Below are 12,753 nucleotides of genomic sequence, written 5' to 3'. Positions count from 1 at the left end.
GAGAGGGGAGGCCAAGGGTGGAGGGGTACCCAAATCTTCCCAACCCAGGGTATTACCAGAGAAGGGATAGCTACCCTTCCCGGGATCAGCCCAGGGGAGAAAATAGAGCCCCGTATCAGCCTGAGCGGGTTTCACAACTTGAGCGCCAGGTCCAAAATATGGCACGGGATCTGGGTCACACACTGAGAGCTCAACAGAACCCTCAGATGAGCATGCCACCGCAGAATGCCCCAAACTCTGGGCCTGGTGCTCCAGAACAATGACAGGGGCAGCACCCCGATAACCCACCGGTTCCCAGGGAGGAGGCACAAGGGGAAGAGGGGTGTAAAGCCTTGGAGGAATCTTCCTTCCCAACTTGTAAACAGCCCCTGGAAAACCAAGAACCGGAAACAAAATCTCCTGCCCCTGAAAGTCTGCCACCCAAGGAGCAGAGAGGAGGTAGGAGAAACAAAGGACCCAAATAGACCCACTTTGTGGAGCAGGTACAGGTCTTCCAATTTGAGGGAGAGGGATCCTGAGAAGATCCTGGGAAAAGGATCTTCTACTTCAGAGATGGGGGAACTCCTCCCAAGGAAAAATGGGTCCCAAGGGATGCCAATTCAGACTGGTGAGATGTGGAGACTTAGCTACCGCCGCCCATCATCTCATCCCAGAACCGACAATACCAAAATCCCATGGGTCAAACCCATCCTGATGACTGCCTCCAAAAAGGTGGGGGCGGCCCAGAACCCGAAACCATTTCCAGTTGCCAACTTTTTCTTTCAGATTCCCCAGGCTCTCCACAGAATTCTGCCCAAATCTCTTCGCTAGCAATGTCCAAAACCAGAAAGTTAGCCCACCATTTGTCCAAAAATGTGCATTATTTGTGCCCCCTTGAGGAGAAGGATGGAAGATATTATGCCCCGGTACAAGTACAGGGGCAGGGTACAATTTCGGCACTGTTGGACACTGGATCCCAAGCTACCCTTCTGTCCAAAAGGGCCTTTGATGAACTAAATGCAGGAAGGGGGGAGAATTACCGTATTCCACTCACCTCTCTTCCTGGACAACTGCAGAACTTTGACGGGAACAAAATTCCTGTCGAGGGGACTGCAGATTTGGACATCAAAATTGGGTGTCACAGGTTGAAACACCCGGTCATAGTAGTGACTCCAGAGGGCACCCCTTGTTTACTAGGGAACGACCTCCTGAGAAGGTTGTCACCCCTAATAGATTGTGTAAACAAGGTCCTCTATACCCAGACTAGCCAACCAATAAAATTAAAACAGAGTGTCAACCATGTTAGTTTAAATGGCACCTGCCACATGGTTGAACAAAAATCTGACCAAGTAGAATTTCACTTCCAGAACAACCAAATTCCAGACGTGACAGTAATAGCAGTAGGACAACAGACTGGTGATGGGGGGTCCTTTCTATTTATGAAAATCAACCTTCCTTCCAGTTTAAGGTGGTATTCCACACTGGAAGGAAACACTCTGAAATTCTTTACCAATCCACAATCAGACACTCCCACTCCTATAGTCCAGAAAGATGTGAAATCAGCTCAGAGCCTGGCTGATATGCAGCAAATTGGAGATTAGTTGTTCATCCCTGTTCAGTTAAATGATGGGAAGGACTCTGTTCTCGCTCGAGTGTGTGCGAACAACGGTAAGAGCTTCATCAGCGAAGCCATGTTCCGCCAACTCCCAAAAGATCCAGCCATTCCCACACTCAAACTGATAGACAAATGGGAAATGGATCTGGAAACACCCAATTCCAAACATCTCCAGCCAAGCAGGTGTATGCTCAAAATCTCCATTGGCAACAAGAGCAAAGTCCATAATTGTTGGGTTGTGCAAGAGGTCACTGCCGCCTTTTACTTAGGCAGTGACATTCTCAATCGCTTCGCCATTAGTTTGGACCTAATAAACTTCAAAGCTTGGTCCCGATTAGCGGATAATCCCATGGGCTTTGATGATCAAGAAAAAGCATTTAGGTCAGCTCAATTGCTACCTTATGCAGTTGAAATTCAGCTTAAAGAGGAAGTCACCATACCAAAAAGGACCCGACAATTCTCCCTGGAAGTGAAAGTTAAAAGAGGACAAAAATTGAAAAACCCTGATGCTTATATTCATCTAAATGCTTCTCTCCAACAACAAGGGTTAGGGGTAAACCCAACACCATTAGTCAACATAGAACATGACACCATTCCAATAGAGGTGGATAACAGTAACTTTCAGAGTATTACTCTAGCCGCAGGCACCATCATTGGAATGGCGGTTGATGACCGACATTTCTCCATTGATTTAGGAAATGAACTGTTAGGACCGATCCCCAAGGACTGTTTTGACAGTGACAGTGAGGACAATACAACACCAGACAGGATTTTCACCCGGCATGGGGGGAACTTCCTGGTGTACACTTCTTGCCCTTATGGTAAGGAAGATGTGACTTGTGACTTCAGAGGGGACGAGGTGATTTTCCAGGTCCATGAGGGCTGCCTTTCCCACCTGAAGCCTCCAGTCCAAATCAGCACTCTGACCAGGGACTTCTCCAGCCAGCTGAGATAGCCAAACCAGAAGTCTTTCCAGGCTTCAGGCAGATGGTGGAAGAGAGGGTCAACCTAGCTGATGCCTGTGTGACTCTGGAACAGAAGCAAAAGTTGAAACAAGTTTTCTTGGATTTCCAAGATCTCTTTGCGGTAGACTCATATGACTGTGGTCGCACTGACATCCACACAACAACAATTCCCACGGACCCTGGCATGACTCCAGTGTTTGTGAAGCAATATCGCTTGCCTCTCGCATCCATGGAGTCCCTTACTGAAATAATTAAGAACCTTGAGTCCCGGGGAATAATCCGTCCAGTCCACAGCACCTTTAATAATCCGGTGCTGGGAATATTGAAGCCAAACGGCCAGTGGAGACTCTGTGCCGACCTTAGGGAGTTCAACAAACGGGTCCATACTTCCCAATGGCCTCTTCCCTACATTGACCAAGGGCTGGCCCAGATTCAGGGGTCACAGGTATTCACAGCAATAGACCTGACCAATGGATACTGCACCGTGCCTGTCAGTAGGGAGGACCAATACAAACTGGCTTTTACCTTTGGGGGCCAGCAGTACACATGGACCTGAACTCCCTTCGGATACCTCAACTCCAGCAATGAATTCAACATTTTCCTACCCAAGGCCATGCCCGACCTGGGTGCGAGGGGTCACCTGGCTTATGTAGATGATGTCCTCATCAAAAGTTCATCTGTGGAAGAACACATAGCGGAGATCTGTTATGTTCTGACACAGTTGAGGGCCGCCGGAGCAAAACTTTCCTTCCAGAAAGCACAGTGGTGTAGAACCCGTGTTAATTTCTTGGGGCATGAGATTACTCCTCATGGTCTCTGTCCCCAAGAAAAGAAAGTGGAAGCACTTCAGAAACTGAAAGACCCCACAACTCTGCGGGAACTTAGGAGCCTCCTTGGACTGACTAATTACAGCACAAAGTTCATTGAAGGCTACGCAGAGATCACTAGACCCCTGATTCATCTCTTGAAGGGGGGGTCAAGTGGGAATGGGGTCCAGAACAATCCGAGGCAGTAAGAGAACTCAAAAGAAGCCTCTCACAAGCACCTTGCCTAGCTTACCCTGTCAGAAACAAGGAGTTCTTCCTGGAGACAGGGTTCTCTAATACGTGCTTGATGGTAGTATTATACCAAAAGCATGACAAGGTCAATAAAGTAATCTCCTATGCGAGCAAAACCTTATCCTCTGTGGAGGAACAATTCAACGATTGTGAGAAGGCACTCCTGTCAACGGTGTGGGCATTGAAGAATTAACGCCCGTTTATCCAGGGGGAACACATCATAGTGGAGACTCCACACCAGCCTCTGCAATATCTCCAAAGTGACAGAATCCGGGCCGGAAATGTGAGTAATTCCCGAATTCCTTCCTGGATTCTGTTAATGCAAGGCTTTCCTGAAGAGGTCAGATATGGCCAAAACAAGAAGAGTCCCCTCGCGCAAGGTCTGGCTGACTTGCATGATTGTCCCAGAGAAAACTGTCTCGAGGACGAAAGTCTAAAAATCAAGGACAACATGGAGGCATACCTTAATTCCCCACACAAAGTCTTTGAAGAAGACAAGTGTGAGGGAATGCCGACTGTCTATGTGGATGGATGCTCGTACCATGTTGACAACAATGGGGAGAAAGAACTGGTGGCCGGCGTAGGGAATGCATGGGTGAATGAGTCCCCAGAACCCTCCGCTGGATACAAAATTGGTCCCCGAAGTAGTCAGGTGGCAGAATTGATGGCTGTGCATCAGGCCATCCTCACTGCTGTCCAACATCAACTCCACGAACTGGTCATAATCACAGATTCGGATTATGTACGGAACGGGTTCGTGGAGCACCTGGTTAATTGGAAAACCAGAGGCATGTTATGTGCTAATAACAAACCCCTGAAACATGGGAAGCTAATCCAAAATATTGATGATCTGGTCACATCGAATGGGATAACCATCTACTGGAAAAAGATCAAGGGTCATTCCAAAGTAGAGGAACCAGACAAAACTGGAAATGACTTAGCTGATCAGCTGGCCGAAACCGGGCCATCCAAGGGGATCTAATAGAAATAGAGTCCCTGTTGGGGGAAATCTAGGTCACTGCTATCACTATGTCCCAGACAAATGCTCACAATGATCTTTCAACTGCACAATTGAGTATGAAGACCACTGATGCTGATTTGATTACAGCTCAGAAGGGGGATCCAATAATTGGTAAGTTTTATCAACACATTGAGGATGCTGAGAACTTTCCCCTGACGGATACCGATTACATTGGGAAAGAGGACCTAGGAGTGTTGATGAAATGTCCAAAAATGTTCCGAATCCAAGACGGTTTGTTGGTAAGGAAATCCCAAGCTGGCCATGATCAGTGGGTGGTTCCTACCTCATTCCGAAGCCTGATGTTAAGTCACGCCCATGATGCGGCCACCGCTGGTCATAGGGGGTTTCATACAACACTTGAAATCTTAAGAGAGGTTGCATACTGGCCACACATGGGGCAGGACCTCGACCAATACTTGAAGGGGTGTCTTGTGTGTGCACAATTTCAGCCAACATCCCTCACACACCGGGCGCCTCTCCAAAAGAGGGGAATGACACTGCCATGGTCAGATTTACAAATCGACTTTGTAAGCCCTGTAATTCGCTCGTCTAGAGGAAACAAGTACATGCTGACTGTTACATGCTTGTTTACCAAGTGGGTGGAATGTCTCCCGGCCCCAAACTGCAAAGCAGAAACAGCAGCTGCCCTGATGATTAACCACATCTTTTCCCGTTTTGGTCTACCTCAAAGGATTGAGTAAGACAGAGGTAGCCATTTCACCAGTGAGGTAATGACAAATATGTGGGAGATACTGGGGGTCAAAAGGAAGCTACATATTGCTTACCGGCCAGCTTCTTCTGGAGCAGTAGAGAGATACAACCGAACCATTGTGAGCATATTAAAAAAGTTTGTGGCAGATTCTGGGCCAAGTTGGGATATCCGATTACCTGTGGTCCTAATGGCCATCAGATCTACCCCTTCATCTGCAACTAAAATGTCACCATTTGAGTTGATGACCGGACGCAAGGTGGTGCTTCCCCAGCATCTGCTCTACAGGACCCGAGAGCAGACACTGATAAATGCCTCCACAACTCATGAGTATGTGGAGAATTTAAGGAAACACCTTCAGCATGCGTTTGCCTATGCTCAGCGGAATCTTGAAAGATCAGCTGATAGCATGAAAACCCACTACGACCTGAAGACCACCAGGAAGGAATATACTGTGGGGGACCGGGTCTATCTATACAATTTCCAAAGGAACCAGGCCAAACAGCGAACATTTTTGCCTACATGGAAGGGACTGTTTGAAATTATAGACAAGATCTCCCCTGTAGCGTATAAGATCCGCATCCCCAAAGGTAGTCTGGCAGAAGGGGAAGACAAGTGGGTACATATAAATCAGCTAAAGTGTTGCCATCCCAGGCACACTCTGCAGCAACTGGAGGAGTCCTCTGCAATACCAGAGGGGACCGCTCCAGATTAATTCAGTTCCAATCCTAAAATATCCCACATATAGTCTCTAAAATATTATGACGCTTGTAAGCCACTGTCTCTGAATTATATCTTTTTTTTCAAAATTGGAATGCTATGTCTATTAAAGTATAAAATGTATATGTCGCCCCACTATATCAATAGTCCGCCCAGGGACCGGGAGCAAAGATATGAGGGGCCCGGGGTACCGCCCAATATTCCCATCAGGACCGGCGAGGAGGACCGATCGATCTGACTGGGTGGAGGAAAAGATGCTGAACTGTGCCATCTACAGAATTGGAAGAAGATAATGTGGACATACCAGCGCAAGGGCTCAAAACCTCCCTTGCACCCGACTTCCCCTCGACTTGAATCAAAGCGTAGTCGGGCAGGGGGTTTGTGAAGGGTTTTGACCCATGCTAAATCAATAGACTGGGTGGATGTGGGGATGAGCTGTCGCCGCCCACATTCACGCCAGAATCCAGGAGAACTGCGCAGTTGGCACAAGACCACTCCAAAGATACAACCTTCTTGTGGGGGGTTCCACATCACCACTCTACTGTAAGGATGCCATCAAAACAATGTTAAGCAAGGGTCCTATTCTATCAAGCAAAAGATCACTCTATTGAAATGCAGTAATTCAAGTCAGATCCCAAAAATGGGTGCGGTACCAGCTTTGTCCACAAACCGGCGTTAGCGGTCTAAACTCTGACAGGGAACTGTATTTAGGAGTTGCAAGAGGGGCAGGGACTTCAAAGCCTGTTGGTTAATTGAAAATCTTAGCCACCTGCTGTTCCCAGAGGCCAAGAGGCTGAGAACTCTTAACACCCCAGAGACTCACAACAGGAGGCATGGTATCACATGGCCCTTCTGAGTGAGAGGGAGGGGGTTTCCCCTTCAGCCTGGAGGAGAGAGACAATAGCCCCTTTCAGTTGAATGAGGTATGTTAATTTTGAATGTTGGCTGTAAACAAAGATCTGCCTGTGAGCAGAGACATGTGTTCCCTGGCCCACCCAAGCCTCTGGGGGCGGACCCAAACACTTTGGGGAGTTGAATTGAAGGCAAATATATGTTTCATAAAAACACTGATAACTCTTTGTAACCAGATGACAGAAATGTGAAATTTGGGGATCCTTAAAATGAAAACTGTGCCCACAATTCAAGACCAAACTCCAATTTTTGTGATGTTCTGGTGCAAAACCCCACTAATTATGGAGATTGCAGACACAGTATTTAAGCTAGAGACCTGGAAATTTACTGGGATATTTGGAGAAGGGGGGTGTACCTTTGTATAATTTTTGATGAAAAACCAATGTTGCAAAACCCACTAAAATCGAAAATAAGTTGCCATTTTTGAATGCAAGCTACTAGAAACGGCAGAGTCGGAACAGAAACTACCTTAAGCAATGTGTAATATGTAAATGTAATATCAACCACTTGTGTACCTGGGAAATAGGTATTTGGATCAGAAATAGATTTGTGTGCACATTGACCAGGGGAGTGTCATTTCTGCAGGTCATAAAAATGACATCACTCTGACACACTATCCCTTCCCAAATCAGGGACCAAAGAATCTATTGATCTATCAAATTAAGAGAGGGGCAGCCTTAGTGAAGCTAGCCTCTCCACCCACTTTCTAAACACATAAAATCAGACAGTGCAGGACAGATAGGGATTCAATTCCATTTTCTGCTGGACGCTCTGCCGGGAGACTCCAGACTTCACATCCATCAATCTCCAGAGACCAGAACTTTACTTCAGAACTTAAAGCAAGGGCCTAAATCCACAAACTGAGAACTCTTCTCAGCAGGCCTCAGCATCCTTAAAATCATTTGTAAACTATTCCACAGCCGGGCGAGCTGTCTGAATTCTTTGCCAAGAACTTTTGCCAGTACCCAGAAAGCAGTGTTACATCCAGAATCCACTTGATCCGGACCGGAAACCAGAGCAGTATCCAGAACCAGAGGCCGCTGTATCCAGAGAGGCTAGACCAGCAGAGCAGAGCAGAGCTGACCCAGACGCTGTGAGCAGAACCGCCCGAAGTCCAGTCCAGTTGACCAGATCTGTGACGAGGCCCATTCATTTTAAAATTAGGAGTGAGTATCCGCCAGAACTGTGCAGAACCCAATCTCTTAGTTAAAATAATCTAATCCTTATACTTTTGCCGTAATCACGATTCACGCACTTGCGAATTTTACTACGATTTGCGATTTGGCCTGATTTCTTCTCCAGTAAAAAAGTCAGCAGCTCCTTGCTTTCCTTTGCTAAAATTCGTTTAACCTGCTAGTTACTCATAGAGCATTGTTAAAGTGAGCCTGAACTAATATAAAGTAGCCATCACCTACCCTGAACCTCGCACAGGGAATTAAAATCAATTTTAGCATCTTTTCACTTCCTTGCAAACCACATTAAAGTAATTCGCCTGTGTTTCAAACTTCTACCTGTTTTCCTCTAAGCTTGCTGGAGGGGAACTGAATTTCGTATTGTATTTGATTGCATTCCTGATAACTGTGTGCTCCTCCTTTCATTTCTTACATTGCATAGGGGGGGGGGGGTGAATTGCCAGAGAAAAAGTGATTATATTATCTTTTGCTAAAATCATATCAAGTTATTTCTGTACTGCATTTCATTCCTCATTGCTTTTCCCTTGAAACCATAAAAGTATTTTCGCTGCCTTATCCATCCTATACCAACTCCTCATTGATTGTAAAGAGGTGTGCTAGTGTCAGATTACCCATTGTTGATCAACATTATATTCATAAGTGTGATATCAATTATTAATTTATTATAAAAGTGTGAGATATATATTGTTTAATTTTTCAAATAAACCTTTTAAATTTGCAAAACAAATCTACTTCTTGGCTCAGTGGGGTCAGGGGGATTCTAAGAGATGGGTGTTATACAAGGGTTCATCTTCCAGATTATAACTTGCCATAAAAATATATAAATAAGGGCTTCCCTTGGGCATCCCAGACAAGGCACTGACTTAGTGGGATTGCTTGATTGGAGTCACTTACACAGCCCAGCCTTGAATCAAGGCTGGGCTGCATGATACCAATTGAAGACTCATAGCTGTATTAATTTCAAATTGCTTTACAATAATTGTAATTGTAATTGTAAAGCAATTTGAAATTAATACAGCTTACTTTCCTGTCGTTGGGGGCAGATGAGCGGACAGGCCAGTGCTTACCTGGCTACGCTTCACCAACTCTGTCAGCTCGGCAGGGCGGACACTCAAAGAGCCTTGGAGGTGCCTGGGGTCACAGCCAAATGCTGTGCATCTCCCAGGCCTGCCTGACCCTCCCCCAATCCTGGGCCTGCAACTCAGAGCCGGAGGTGTTAACCCTCAAGCTGCTGCAATCAGCAGTCAGCTGTGTTCGCTCTAAATCATTAAATGAGTGCGAAAAAAGACACACTAAGCTAATGTGTCTTTTTTGCACTCATTTAATGATTTATAGCGGGAATTGGGGGAAATGGCAAATTTTGCAACTTCTTTGCAAAATTCGCAAAATCGCCATAAGGTGGATGGTCTGTTTATTAAATGAAGACAATTAAATGATGCAAAACGGGTCAAAATATGGTCTCCAGTCACGTGAGCCAAGGATAGAAATAGGAGTTGGGCGTGCAGTCCAGAATTGTGATAAGAGTGTGCCTATACTGCCTTATATTCCCAGGAGCAAGGATACTTTGCAAGGCTGAGTTTAAAGACAATCTGAATTGCAGATGGCATGAGCGTTGAGTGATGTTGGGCTAATTGGTTGGGGAGAATTGGTCAAGTCCACCCACTGGCACCTGGGGTACCAGCTTACGTGCTGCTAGTGAGCCGAATGTTCCAGAAGGGTAAGAGCTTGTCAACCAATTGTAGAGGGCCATGTCATGAAGGGTCTTATCATTTGAGAGCCAATAATATACTGTGTATCTAATAACTGTTGAAGATGACTTGCGCTAGGGGTGGGCATAAGTTGTCCACCTGACTGTAGAGACCCAATCACAACCCGTTCCTATATAGAAAGTATCCTTAGACGTTCCCCTTTAGCCAATCACAACCCCCCATAGGTTGTTCTTGTTTGCCATTTAGTATGACATCGTGTATGATGAATTTTCATTATAAAATTGTTGTTTTTTATGAAATACTTGGAGAGAACTTAAGCGAACGTCCATTGATGTCCATTGTAACTCCCTCTTTTAGACAATTGATAATAAAACAGTTGTAGGAGACTTTTTGCCAACTTCCTAAGTTGGTCTTATTATTATGTGTAAGAGTTTTTCTGCATCCCATCCATGCATGACGTGTTACTGATTTAAGGACCCCCCAGGTTCACGTGGTAGCAATGTCGGATGGTTTAATAGAAGACCTATCGACCTGTTAGAACTCCAGTGTTTTGGACGATCGAATATCCTCCGCCATCTAGCCGGACGATTGCAGGGTTTCCGGTGGAGAGCAGCCAAATAAAAATCTTGCAAGAAAATCGAGACGGTGGGCAGGGTCCCTCTTTGACAAAATCCCTACCTGGTTTCCACAGGCGTTTTGCAGGTGGAAAGCGAAAGTGGTTGATTGGAGGAGACGACGATACCGAAGACCTCGAGCCAGACGAGCGAATGGTGAGTAGACTGAGGGGAATGGCAAATTAAGGGGACGGGGTTGTGATAATTTAACAAAAGTAACGAATTTAACAGGAAATATTGTGTAAAGAGAGAGAAATATAATGTCCAAAGAGTCCTAACCCAAGAGGGTTTTAGAAGAGGTTTTCTCACACTCCAATCGGAGTAAACTAGGCTACGTGCAGGACAGGTCCGCATAAGGTGACAATCTAAACTCTGTCATCAGGGAATTAAGTAGAGGCAAGAGGATGAGGCTGATCACTGAAGTTTTTATGTAAAGAGTCAACTAGTCTTTTTATGTATTTATGTTGAATTAAGGTGTCAAGAAGTGACTCGAACAGTTTTGTGAGAATTGAGAAAAAGTTAAGAAGTTATACTGTCTATCTAGGGAAGTGGTTGGTAACAATCCAGAGTTAGACAGAGAAAATTGGAGAAATAGAGTCTTTGAGTGGCAATTGTTGGAGCGTGCTCATATTTATTGTATTTAAGAATTGAAAAGTGGCAAAGGTATTTTATAAACTCTAGTAAGTATTGACACTCAAATAAGACTAATCACAATGGGAGATATTACTCCTCTGATGCATTTATGTAAGTCATTGCCAAAACACATGCCCAAACTCAATCATTATAGTGGGGATCGGGTGAAAGGCACGGTAGATAAGATGTTCATGCCATGCCCACAAGGGGGATCGTTGTCAAAAGCGGTATTGCAACACATGACCACATACTTGCATGCTGTATACACGGGAAAGAATTTAGAGAAGAGGTTAGCTTTTTCAGAGCTCTGGAAGATGTACCAGCAAGAGAGGGAAGATCCACCACCTGAAGAGTGGATGTTTAACCAGAGTAAAGTGGAAGGTGTTGAATCCTCAGCTCCTCTTACTTTGCCAGTTGTAAAAGACAATAGTATGGAAGACAAAGGATTGTATCCTTTAAAGGAACTGAAAGCAGGAACGGGGTATTGTAATCTGATATACGAACTGCCTGCTTATAGCAGTGAAAACAGCCCAGAGGAGAGTACGAGAAAAGAAGATATCTTTAAGATCTTGTAGGACAAGGAAGAGAAAAGTCTGCGATCGACAGAGAACGAGAAATTAAGAGATGGAAAGGAAAGGAAAAAAGGAGAAAGCTGACTAGGTAACGCGCGTACAGAACGAATGGATGCGAATCCTACAATACAATGGGACAGAGTGGAAGAGTTCCTCACGGTAAAGGGAGCGATGCCAGGGCCATCTAGAGCGGCCTTAGAAGAGAACTTTGATATGAGAAGTATCGGAAACAGAATCGCTAAAACCTACCAAAAGTTAAGGGAAGGGAGCAAATCGGGAAGCTGAGGGAAGGAAGATGAATCCCTATTCTTCCAAGCATGAAGCGAAGAAGAAAAGTCCTTCAGTCTAGAGCATAGGGTCTTGTCCTTAAGCAGACTGACCTTAGCTAAGGATGAAGGGGACAAAAGTCATACTAGTTTGGGACTAGACATGTCAAACAAAGAGAGGGAATCCTTCCATGGGGAAGAGGGAGGAAGTGCATGTGCCCCGAGGGATGCCTGCAGACAGACAAGGAGGTAAGATGGTCTGATCTAGAGCAACCTAAGGATAGGACGCCAGATCCCATAACATACCCAGAGCATCCCAGAGGACGATCGTATAGTGAGAAGGTAAATTCACCGCCATATGTGAATAGGCTAAGATAATTGTCAGAAAGGAAGTGGTTAGGAACCATTGTCCCCACCATGGATAGGCAGATGATGGGAGCTGATTGCGCGATAGTGTTTATGCAGTTGCCCTTATTGGAAAAAAGGGGAGCAAGACCGCAATATCTTCCAAGGCCACAGATGGATGAGGATAATTTAAAATGCAAACTCCCGAGTATGATATCGCTTGTGGGAAAATAGATTTATGAATTGGAAAAAATGACAGGAGGAAATGTGCTAGCCATAGGGGAAATTAAGGGTCTCTTAGCAGCCATTCTTGGGGAAAGAGCTGATGGTGTATGCAAGAGAGCAGGCTATTCAAGTGTGACAGCACAGAACACAGCACATTATAGAGTGCCATTTAATATTGCAGAGAAGATGTTTGGAGTGCTCTTAGGGTACAGTATCA

The sequence above is a fragment of the Ambystoma mexicanum genome, chromosome 2q, assembly GCF_040938575.1.
Source record: "Ambystoma mexicanum isolate Mex_15411 chromosome 2q, UKY_AmexF1_1, whole genome shotgun sequence".
NCBI lineage: Eukaryota > Metazoa > Chordata > Amphibia > Caudata > Ambystomatidae > Ambystoma > Ambystoma mexicanum.
The sequence above is the reverse complement of the archived record's forward strand: the minus strand, read 5'-3'. Positions refer to the sequence as shown.